The sequence below is a fragment of the Triticum aestivum genome, chromosome 2D, assembly GCF_018294505.1.
Source record: "Triticum aestivum cultivar Chinese Spring chromosome 2D, IWGSC CS RefSeq v2.1, whole genome shotgun sequence".
Taxonomy (NCBI): Eukaryota; Viridiplantae; Streptophyta; class Magnoliopsida; order Poales; family Poaceae; genus Triticum; species Triticum aestivum.
The window spans coordinates 574,848,995-574,856,518 of record NC_057799.1 but is presented as its reverse complement, the minus strand read 5'-3'; the positions used below and the strand labels follow the sequence as shown (position 1 = coordinate 574,856,518).

Below are 7,524 nucleotides of genomic sequence, written 5' to 3'. Positions count from 1 at the left end.
CATCTGTGCTCAGGTTCCGGATTGAATTATCGCCGAGTGAATTGGTATGATGCAGCAAGGAAGGTCTTGATGAGCTCCATGACACCAACTTGTGAATCAACATCAGAATTGATCTAATGCAGATCCGCCTGTAGTCCAGATGCAAATTAATCATCCGACTGGAAGAATGCCTGTTGACTGTTTTCAGTTGATATGAGAGGAAGTCCATTTCTTAACTCCTGCCCGACTGCTTTCCATTTCTTATATTCCAGAGAAAAGAAATAGAACTGGTGCAAGGAAGAAAGAGGCACTTAAGCTCTTGGCCTTCCAAACGTAAGCTTGTGATGCAGCAAAAACAGATTTGCACTGAACACTGTCACAGAGCATACAATTGCATTATCCAGAAGACACAGCGCCTGCAAGCTGCATCAATAAATGAGTGGCATGCCTGCTATGAGATTGCTTACTTTGTGATGTGCAACTCTGACATAGCATGATCAGGGTAGAAGTATATACCTTTGAAACAACTCAATGATATGCGTTGCGTGGATAAAAGTATGTGCTTAACCCAGTCATCAGTTCACATATTTTCCATCAATTTTGACCTTTAGCTTTCTTGTTGCTAGCCACCTGTATTGAGTAGCCAGAACCATGCTGCAACCGCCATGGCAGGTTATATTCAGTTCTTCCAGCGAAGGTGGCAGGCCCTTTACTGGCAGCCACAACATGCGGTGACAATTATCGATCTCCAGCTTCTTGAGGGAGGGAAGGCGGTGCAGCTCCGCAGGAAGATCTACGAGATACCTGCATTTCCAAAACTGGAGCTCTTCCAGGGACGTGATGAGCAGAAGCGCTCCCGCTTGCTCATCTGTTAGCCGCGTTGCTTCACTCTCGCAACTTCGAAGTTCTAAGCGTTGTAGGGATGTGAGCTGCTTGCAGAATGGCGTGGTAAGGACACACGGGTTATCGGCCACAAGCTTTTCCAATTGAGGGCATAGCTCATAACCTTGCCTTGACACATGCTCTAGAAATGGTGGCAAATTGGGGGTGCTGAATAAGCTCAAATGCCTAAGGAACTGGAAGCCCTCTAGTGCGGCGAGCGATGGACATCCCGAAATATGCAACTCCTCCAGTGCCGTGCATGACTGTAGCTGTAGAGACTCCAAACTTTTATTGGACCATATTTGGAGTTTTTTAAGGCAGGTGAGATTCCTTGGAAAGCATGGTTGCAGCATTGCTCGAGAATAATCGGCTATCTCGAGATGTCCAAGTGATTGAGGGAGGAGACAACTTCCATTCACCTGGCCATCATTTCCATCAATACGCACCGAAGATGAGAGCAGCTCAGGGCAAGACCAAATTGTTAGCTTCTCGAGGGAGGTAAATCCAGATAAGCCTTCCTTGCTATGGCAAAATGTTAGATAAGGGAATTCCCTAATTTCCATCTCCTTGAGAGAGGAGAGGACATTTAACGGAATGTGCAAGAGTCCGTCTGGAGCTGAGCTTGTCAATGAGTCATTTGAATAGCCTGATGAAGAAGCTTGCATGGTTGAGATAAGATTTGACTGACTGTTTTCTCCCTCTTCTATTGATAACTGTGTTATCTGTGGGCAGTCCCATAAACTTAACACCATCAGAGCCGTCGCATGTCGCAGCATCAAAGATAGCCACTTCCCCGTTATGCCACAACAATAAATTCTGAGATTTTCAAGAGATGGGAGGGCAGTACAATTTGCAACTACCACATCTTCATGGGCACACTCTGGTATATCTAGAGAGAAATGTTTTCCACAATTGCTTATTTCCAAACTCTTTAAGGAGACTAGCTGACAAAAACCTTCAAATGGAATAGACATCAGATTCCGGCAATATCTGATACACAAGTACTTAAGGCCCCTTAGATTATGGAATGCTAATATTCTGTCATCCAGTGTCCACATCTCATAAAACCACCCAGCATGTAAAAAACTTGGACCGTCGATTTTCAATGTTTCTCCGGATGATCCCTCCATCCTTGGCAGTGTTGAAACTCTGTTGATAAAGAATTCAGAACATGTGGTTGAAGGTGGAAGAGGGTGCATTACTTCCAAGTGAGGACAATCGTAGATAATTAGCTTTCTAAGACCAGGCAACCATGATTTCTGCTTGCTTTCGAATTTAATGCCCCCATCAAGCAAATCAAACACCTTCAGTGCACTACACATCTTGATATTCAGTACTCTTAAACTAGAGTTCATATCCCACAGGGAACTGCAGGAACATTTCTCCAACTTTGGCATTTCAACTAAAACCAGCTCCTCCAATGAAGGAAACATTGCTTCCATTACTTTCTGCATGTTGCACAACGTCAACTTCGTAAGAAACGGAAGCATTTCCAAAGATGGAAGTATTTGCCATTCTCCACAATCCTCTAGATGAAGCGTCTGCAAAGAGGTAACTGAAAAATTGCTGGCAAGCCAAGTTGGGGAAGTAGTACCATTGTACCCAAATATCCGCAGATGCTTTAAGCCTGGATGTGGTTCAAGACCCTCGAGCACCTCTCTTGCTTTGCCACTGTGATCATTATACTTCCACGACAAGCGCAGCTTTTCTAAGTGTATTTTGTCCCTCAATTTTGCTCCATCAGCCTCATCTTTAGTGGTAACATTTTCAAGTCGTGAGACACCTAGTTGCAGAAGCTCGTTCATGGACTGAAGTTGTGTTATCTCAAAGCTGCTAGTATTTTGAACCCTAAAATCATGTAGCTCCAGAAGGGATGTCATTTTACCAATGCAAGGAATGGAAGAGGATAGTCCTTCTACAACAATATGACGCAGGCTCACAAGATTATGGATACCATTAGGTATCATTGGATCAATGTATGAGCCAGTGTCTAATACTTGAAGATGGTAGAACTTGCTCAAAACTTGAGGTAAAGCCACTCCTGGCGTAGGAGCCTTCAGATAGCGAAGATGGGTAGGATTTACTAAAGTGCACACGAAGGAACTAAAATCAGAAGCTGTTGCAGACATTTGCAGCAGACGTAAATTATGTGCCTTTTTGAATATATCTTGAAAGGATTGGAAAAAGAAAGAGTCATACTGCCCAATTAACACCAGTGTCCTCAATCTTCTTACTGATGTAACTGTATTTCTCAAATTTTCTTCAAACTTGTAGCTACGTGGTATCCTTCCATCTTGATTCTTGCAGTATGCAGAGTCGGTTACTATTGACAAATGTTGTACAGTTGGCAAAATTTCGTTGCACCATAGATCATCTATAATTGCACACTCATTTCTTGAAACCACCCGTCCAAAATCATGCATAAGGCCACACATAGCATAGGAAGTTTGTCTGCCTTGAAATGGCTCTTCTCTTACAACTCGATTATGGACTCTCATGACAAAAATTTCATCTCGAAAACGGGTGCTCTCATCTTTGCATTCAACTTGCTGAAAGAAGCCTAGATTCACCAAATCAGTCAGATAATCATGTCCTGTCTCCTCCAATTTCTTACCTGAGTGGTTACAGTTCACAAATCCCTGTGAAATCCAAATGCGGACCAACTCATCACCAAGAAACTGATGGTTGTAGGGAAATATAGAAACGTATGAGCAACATTGTTGTAGATGGTAGGGTAGTTGATCATAGCTAAGCTTTAAAGCAGACATGATGCCCCTGCTTAGTTGCAAGGATTTCCAACATTCATTCTTCAAAATGGTACTCCAATGATCAACAGTAAGCTGCTTTCTTAATAGTTCTCCTGCAGATCCAGCTGCTAACGGGTTGCCCATTAACTTCTCTGCTATTTGATGCCCAATGATGCCTAGAGTTTGATGCTCTTCGTAGTTCTCATCACCAAATGCACGTGATTTGAACAATAACCAAAAATCATCATTTGCCAAAGCACCTAAGTTGACCGGTTCGAGGGTACCTATCCTTTGTGCAACAGAGAAATTTCTAGTTGTGATAATAATCACATTGCCCTTCACACGAGTTGATAGCATTGGAGACAACAGTTTGTTCCATAGGTAATCATCCAGAGTGTCCCAGACATCATCTAAAATGAGCAGAAACCTTTCCGACTGGAACTCCATATGTACCTTCAAGATCTCCTGAAGCTTCGCAAAATCATTTATTCCTTCATGACTTTCTTGAGAAATGAAGTCTAACATCTCTCTTGTAAGCCTTACTTCATCAAAGCTGTTTGACACCCATAGCCATTTCCGTTCAAACTGCTCTTTTACTGTTGGATCATTATATACGAGTTGTGTGAGAGTTGTCTTGCCAACTCCTCCAATGCCTACAATAGGCAGTACAGACACACCTTCATGTTTATCAGATGTAATCATCTTTATGATGGTGCTCATCTCTGAACTCTCCCATACACTTTTTGCTGATTAAGACTTGATGTTGTTGGGCACACATCATTTGAGCTTGTAATAGAGGCCGATCCATGCATCTTGAGAACACCACTCACATCCTCTAGGATGTCTTGTAACTGCTGAGTTATTTCCTGTATCCTATTGAAACAATCTGCCTTGTGCCAAAGGTTAATGTTAGCTGCGGTGGTTTGTGCCAACTCCTCATCTCTTCTCCTTTTTCTGCTGAACAAATCACCAATTACAACAGGTGCAGCATTTGCAGTAGCATCACAGATGCTGCAATAAAAAGAGACATTGTAGATTGGCTATTAGAAATGCAACATTTTCTCCAAGTGCTATCCGAAATGCAATATTTTTTCAACTCAAAATGCTGTGGAAAAAAGTGAAATATTGTCCAGACAAACATCATGCTATAACATGTATTCTTGTATAATTTGGTATACAAATATGCCCGTATGCATTCTGTACAAAGAGAAATTTTGTGCACTCTGAACACATACACTCTCCAATCTTCATGGTTGAAGCTGAACTGATTTGTCTTTTTTATGAAGGACGTATATAGCCACATTTAGCATAAAATTTTCCAAGGTTACCTGTTACCTATCAGAGCACAATGTATACATGCAAATATTTTCTTATTTTTATTTTACAACTCTTTTATAGAGAAAATACATTTTGAACATCGGGTGGGCATCCACCCCAATGATAAAATACTTTACAACTACTAGAATCACAATAGTGGGTTGATTATATAAGTTAAAAAAACATTGAAAATGAAAACAGGTGCGTGGATGTAAATTTTTAGGATCCAGAGGAAAACATATGTTACTCTTTAAAATGTGTACCATGAAGAGTTTGGCGGCTGGTCAGTTCCTCTGGGGTTCTTACAACCCTCACTCTTGACATGGTTGTTCAAGATTGACGTCCCTCTGTCGCTTCCGCACTTAACTGCATTTTGACAGTGTTTAAACTTTGCTTTCACAGGCTTTCCGTTGTTTTCCTCTGTGATATCAAAATCACACCATGCTTTGGACCATTTCTTGCCACCACTGGTACCAAGTATATTAGCATCACCTCCCCTCGATCTCTCATCTACTCGCTCTGCTTCATGCATTCTGCCAGGATCGCCCCATGCAACTGCAGAAAAAAAAAGGTGAATTAGCATGCATGCTTGACAAAACCCCACCCACATACACACACGTGCACAGACACAGGGCCCTTGAGCTGTGTTTAAGTACTGGGATCAGTTGTGTTAGTATAAACCTTGTTCTGGTCTTGTGATATACTATGTGTTGCGCAAGTGAACAAGTTGCTTTGTGACAGGTTTCATTTGTTGGAACTGTCATGAGTGTATTACATGGGTGGTGTGCTGGACTTGGTCCAGACCGATGTATGCCAGCTCAACAAGATTGTAGAGAGTTCTGTTAAGAGTCGGTTGTGTCCATGTATAAATAAACCAGCATTTGTTGCTGGAGAAGTAGAATGGAAATTTGGCATTCGTTGCCTGAAAAACTACCGTGTACAGGTTACTCTGTTTTCTCTCCTCTGCTGTCTCTTGTTCAGTTAACTCGGTGTGGAGGACAAACACAAATTCACTTCGGGTGTGCTCGTGAGTCCGCTGGACTGAAAGAGGGAGCAGGCCGGCGGCTAACAAGTTGACCCCAATCAAATTACGAAATCCTTCACTATATTAGTACTAATCACTATTCATCTGTACAAGATGACCCCATCAAACTTTTTCTGCCTTCGTTCCTGCACACACGCGCCTCTTTCTAGTACTGGTTGTGTTTGGGGGTGGTCACCGGCATGGAAGAAGAATGTGAAGAAGATTAGGAGAACACATTTTCACGACTCGGGAAGAAAAAATAAATCTTTGGTGACGGCGTCGTGCCACATTTTGGTAGGGAGAGCGACTAGAGATTTGATCACATGCCTCTCAAAAGTTTTGACTTTGATCATATCATATGCACACTTTCCAATGAAATTTTGACCAGGTAGAACAATAATTTGACCAGCCTTTTCTGTGGCAATAATTAATAATATTGCCCATTTTTTCTTTGCCCGTTTGTTATGTGCCTATTTGATGAGCAAGGCAATTCGCCTGATCCAAATCCGAACTAAAGAAAGAAACGCGGATGCGAACACTTAACGACACATTGTCCAGTGCTCTCTCAGTTCCTTTTTTCCACATGGTAGTATTGAGTATTGACTATTGAGTGCTATTTGGGCCTACTTGTTTCACTGCTATTGAGTGCCATAGTGAGCTGCCATTTTCTCTAGGGACAGAGTTATCCGGGGCCTATTTAGAGAAGACTGAAGGGTAGAAAAAAGAGCAGAACAGCTGCTGTTTTGCCCAGTGGCATTTTGGTCTCCTCCGATACACTATGGGGATGCTGCTGTTATCAAATTGACATGGTAAATGCGCATATGATCCAAGTGCAAACTAGTGTGAGGCATGTGATGAAATCCCTCTTCGTACCGCATATGATGGACCTACAGGAGTTACGCGTACCTCCTTGGACCTGCTGCTGGAGCCTGCAGTAGTCGAGGTCGTCGACCACTTCGTCGGCTTCGTAGAGCAGGTCCTTGAGGCGAGCGAGAGACCGGGCCAGCGGCTCGTTCGCGGCCGCCCGCCCCCTCACGGCGCTGACCGCCACCTCGACCCTCTCGACCTCGCGCCTGAGCCTCTCGATGTCGTCGGCAAGCCCGGCTTGGCGGATCCACGCATCCAGCTTGTCGATTCGGAGTGTTCCGAGGATGGCCTGCGCCAGCCACACAATCGCGGCCTCCATCAGATCCGGCAGAAGCGGTTGTTCGCCGGAGGATGGTCGGTGGAGGAAAGTGCAGGGATGGGGATGAAGATCAGACAGTCAAGCCGTGGACAGCAATATACAATGCAGCGGCGACTTCCCCTTTCTTTCGGTGAGATGAACTTCAGCGCGAAGTTTTTTTTTCCTTCGCTTGAATTCGGACGAAACAAATGACGAGGGAGAGGATGCACGCAAGTGCGGGCACGCACTTTATGGGCCGTTGATCTGCGCCAAGATTCGCACATATGTCTATGTATATGGTCTTTTTGTGTTGTATAAGACTTTGTATGTGTCTGTAACGTTATGTAATCTAATCGTATATCGGTTTATTTGTGGGGCCAGATAACTGACATATACAAGTCCGAAGAAAA

The 7,524-nt window shown here is 43.4% G+C and overlaps 1 pseudogene; it reads right to left on the bottom strand.

Moving 5' to 3' along the window:
* Positions 1-558: 558 nt before the first annotated feature.
* On the bottom strand, positions 559-7,271 carry LOC123054615 (putative disease resistance protein RGA4; annotated as a pseudogene).
* Between the last annotated feature and the right edge of the window lie 253 nt (positions 7,272-7,524).